Genomic DNA, 5,297 nt, shown 5'->3' on the forward strand with positions numbered 1-5,297 from the left:
GAGGATCCAAAGTAAAGCAACGTCCTAATATCTTAATTTCCAGATATAATAATATCTCACGTAACACTGCGAATAATGCCAAATTTTTGCGATTAGGTCATTTAAGGAATTTTAAACCAATACACACTTATCTATTAACAGCTCTGCAAATATGATGAAATAAGCAAATTTAGCTTGCGTGTTGTTGTTTTTTAATGCATAAAAAATTCCTTTAAAAATATAAAAGTTTCCAAAACGATAATTTATTGAGAAGGCAGTGCTACTTGAGCAATTTACGAAAAGTATAAACGTCATAAGCACAGTTTATGTCAAAAAATTTCAAACCGAAACGACCTTCTTTTTTTGTATCATGGTATTAACCATGGTGTAACATTTCTTGGAGCTTTATTGATAACAATATTTTCCTCACCCTATCAAATGTTACTACTTTATCTGAATCATATTTAATTGATAATTTATTATGTATTGAATTATTTCAAATCAATGGCTTTTTTAATGAGTTAAACCGAATTTTAGATTTAATATTTATTGGCTCTAATATAAATTTCAAGCTCTCTCATGCAGCCAGTTACATCTCCCCTCCAAATCAGCATCATAGCCCTATGGTTTTGGAGTTTGAATTTTACCAATATTTTGAATTACCGACTGCTAGTCAGACGGTTGCTTTTAACTACTCTTGTTGTAATTTTGCTGAATTGAATAATTTGTTTGATTTGGATTGGTCCCTGCTCCTTGGAAATGTGGATGTATATAACTGGTTGCTACGATATTTTTAAGTCTAAACTTTGTGATATTTGTGTGGGTCATATCCCAATTCTTAATTCGAAAACCGCTAAGCGTCCATGGTTTACTAAAGAACTCAAACATATAAGGAATAAGAAGAAGAAGTTCTACAAAAGACAAAAGCATTCCAACGATGTTAATTTGCGTGAGCGTTACGCGTTTTATAGAGCTGACTTTAAGAGGCTCAATAAATCTTTGTATAGGAATTATATTCGCGGCGAAGAAAGCAATATTAAATCTAATCCCAAGTTCTTCTGGAGTTATATTAAATCAAAGAAAAATTGCTCTAATATACCTGCATCGGTCCAGCTTAACGGGGTGTCAGCCAACTCCATCTCCATCTCCGAAGCTGTTAATCTTTTTGCTGATTTTTTTTCTTCCAACTTTATTTCAGGTAATTCTGATAATGATTTTATTCCTGAAGATCTTTTGTCAAATTTAGATACTCCCATTAACTTCGGGAAAATAAAGTTGACAGACGAGGATGTAGCTAATGGCATTAACCAGCTTAAACTATCCACTAACACTGATGTAGATGGCCTCTCGGTTATTTTATTTAAAAGTTGTCCTTCACTAATTGCGCCTTTGAGGCTCATTTTCATCATGTCTCTATCTGCCGGAGTTTTCCTCGATGACTGGAAATTGACTTTTATTAAGCCAATTCTTAAAAGTGGTAATAAAAATTATATTGAGAATTATAGGCCGTTTTCTAAGCTTACCACTGTCTCAAAACTGTTTGAGTCCATAGTTAAAGATAAAATTTACTTTGCTGTTAAACATTTATTATGTCCCAACCAACATGGGTTCGTGCCGGGCAGATCCACGTTAACCAATTTAGCTGCTTTTACAGAGGACTGTTTGGAAACCTTTCAAAAGGGATTCCAAATTGACGCTATATATACCGATTTCTCTAAGGCTTTTGACAGGGTGCCTCATCGAATATTGATAGCTAAACTTGAAGGCCTGGGCTTTCATTCAGTTTCTGAAGTGGATCACATCCTATCTGTATAACAGACGCTGTGTTGTTCGTTTTGATAATGTATCGTCTTATTCTTTTGTCTCCTGCTCTGGTGTTCCCCAGGGTAGTGTCTTAGGTCCGTTATTATTTGTTATCTTTATTAATGATATATCTTCCTGTTTCTCAAAGTGTAAGTTTCTTCTATATGCGGATGACCTGAAGATATACTATGAAATTAAAAATATAGTAAACTCATTGATTCTCCAGGGTGAGCTTGATAATTTGTACTGTTGGTGTGCGCGTAATCGTTTGTCCCTCAATATTGGTAAATGTCATTATACCTCTTTTGCAAAAGTGATTAGTATTGTTCCAACCTCTTACTGTTTTTCGAATGTCCCGCTAAAATCAATTACTGACTTTAAAGACTTGGGTGTTTATTTGGACTCCAAGCTCACCTTCACCACCCACTTAAACTTTATTGTTTCTAAATCATTCGCGATGTTGGCCTTTATCAGTGTTGCCATAACTTTTCAGGGCGACCGGCTAGATTGGACAAAAAAACGGCTAAAAACGGCTAAAAACGGCTAAAATGTTTCAACCAGAATTAAATTTTTTTTAAATACATAAACTACAATTAGAAAGACTAGTAAATCCGTTGAATTTTTTTGGTTAATAAAGATTATTTATACGTAGCTAAGTTGTACACCACTTTATTTTTGTTTAACAAAGGAAACTGTCGTTATACGTAGCTAAGCTTTACATCAGAAGTCATGTTTGTATTACTTAAATATAAAAACAGAGATAAATTACAATCTTATGGCGTTTTCTTTTCTATTAAACAATTTTGCCTTCTTATAAATATTGGATAATTTTCAGTAGGTTGCTTTTTGTCACGCAAAATGGCTATATTAGCTGAGAGTATGGCACTTTTGCTTAGTCGAAGGGCAATATTTTGAGAAATGAACACGTAAAGCTGTGAAAGCAGAAGGTAGTTTAATTTATTGACATTCGTTGTTGTTGCTGACCACTTCACTTTTAACAATTTTATGACATTTAACTAAAATCATGCCACCAGATTCACTAGCAGAAAAATTTTTGTTTCTTAAAAAAGTAGAAAAAAAATTTGAATTTAGTGAAGTTCGATGAAAATATTAAAAGTGTTGCGCGTTTCCAAACTGCCAGAATTCGGTACACCTGAGCAAACGTTGGAATATAAAGTTTTTTGCTTCTCCGAGGTAGGGTACGTAGGTTGATAAAAAATTGCTGACGGAAAATATCTTTAAACCTCTGAAAGATGTACCATTATCCGTGGGACAGGAAAGAGGTCGAGTTAAAATGATGCCTGCAACTTGTAACAGTACCAATTTTTGGATTCTCGGAATTCTCTGATAAAGATGTGGTGCTGCTAAAAATATATATACAAAAATACAAGCACAACTATGTATTTGTCACAAGAATTATCCACATAAGATGAAAACTACTGCAGTTTTATTTTATAAAATTTAAAAAGTATGTTTGCACCATGTATTGTCTTTCCAGAGAGTTTTGCTCCACATCGAAATTCGTGCTCTTTTACTTTCTAAGTGAAGCGAATAAAACTTCACACTTAAATTTAAGACATTCATAACAAAAATTTTATGAAGAAAATTCCAGCTACGTTCTCCCAAATATAAACTGGGACGCAAAATTGAAGCAAGTTTTGCCTATTTTTCTTTAGTTTATTTAATATTTATTATATTTTATGAATATGTAGCTCATTACTTAACAAACAACATATACTACAAACAGATTACACACTTGGTGTAAAAATTATGAAAATTCTGCAAAATTTCAGCAAAACTTGTAACTTTTTAATCAGCTAAAATGACGCGTCCCAGTTTATGTATATTTGGGTCACTCGCTTAAAACAAAAAACATTGAAATCGGCTCACTATCTGATTGTTTTTCAATTTTATATAACACAAGTCCGACATGAAAATTTTCTCAGAGATAAGACTAGCCATTTCTAATAGATTTTGTAAAAAACAAACAAAATTTGTAAAAACATTGAAATCGGCTCACTATCTGATTGTTTTTCAATTTTATATAACACAGTCCGACATGAAAATTTTCTCAGAGATAAGACTAGCCATTTCTAATAGATTTTGGAGCACTAAATTTGTAAAAATAAAAACTTGTATATTTGAGTTTTAATAAAATAAGGCGAAGAGCAAAATCGGCTAAAAACGGCTAATTTTTTTTTGCAAAACGGCTAACAAATTGGCTGCCGGCTAAATCGAATTTTTTCCGGCTGTTTGCTATCGCATCCGGCTAAATCCAGCCGGAAAACGGCTAAAATGGCAACGCTGGCCTTTATTCGTCGCAACTGCTCGTCATTTTCCGATCCTTATACTCTCAAACTGTTGTATTCGTCTTTAGTTCGGTCGAGGTTAGACTACGCTGTATTTGTTTGGAGGCCTTTTCATACAGTTCATGTGAACAGATTGGAGTCTGTTCAGAGGGCTTTTATACACTTTGCTTTGCGTCCGTTGAAATTTGTAGATCCTATTCCGTCCTATAGTTCTCGTTGTTTGTTGATAAATCTCATGTCGCTTAGAGTCCAGGTGTACTTTGTTATCGATGTGCTTTGTCTTTGACATAATTGTAGGCTCTATAGATTGCTCGCACCTCCTTATGAAAATTCGTTTTAATGTCCCCTCACGTATTCTTCGTTGTAATGAATTGTTTTTGCGGGTGTTGTCAAAACTGTTTATGGTATGAATGCTCCTTTAAGGAGGACTCTCTCCCAATTTAATGCTTATTCTTCATCTTTAGACTTCGATTTTTCTTACTCAAAGTTTACTTTTAAGAATTTACTCATAAGGCACTTGTCATAAGGGTTTCCCTTATTCTATGTATATATTTGTCATATAGTCTGTAAGCGTCCTGTTTGTTGATAATAATAATAATAAATAAATAATAATAAGGTGTTGTCACTTAGGGGGTGGTTGTTGTAATTTTGGCAATTTCGGCATACCCATGATACAAAAAAGAAGGTAGTTTCATTGTCACTTTTCGGGCGCTATATTAACTACCTGACAATTAAGCAGCTTGTGACATTTCGTGCTGCCATACCTAGTTCTCAATAATCATTTATTTATTGTAAAAAAGATATTTACAAAATTAAAAGAAAATTTGTCTTCGATATGCGCAAAAACGAAAATTTAAATTCATGATATTATAAATATTATAGTTATGGACGATCGGAGGTACTCCCGATTGAACTGGCACTCAGAGTCCGGAGGTAAGTAGTGCGTTAAGTGCAGCTTGGCCGTCACGTAAACTCCTTCCTCTCCACCTATTTTCCACCTCGTAGTCCATATCCTTGAGGATTGCAAATACATCAGCCTGGAAGACCGAAGCATAATTGCCAAGACAAAAGTTAATCTTATCTCCATTAACTCCGATAATGACCTCAGATCCTGACCCAGAGTCAGTTTTGGATCCATAAGTGAATATTCGATTATGTGTTGATCTATTATTTTTATTGCCCAAATAATAGACATAAGAACGATTA

The sequence above is a fragment of the Rhagoletis pomonella genome, unplaced genomic scaffold, assembly GCF_013731165.1.
Source record: "Rhagoletis pomonella isolate Grant_MI unplaced genomic scaffold, Rhpom_1.0 Rhpom_scaffold_00014, whole genome shotgun sequence".
NCBI lineage: Eukaryota > Metazoa > Arthropoda > Insecta > Diptera > Tephritidae > Rhagoletis > Rhagoletis pomonella.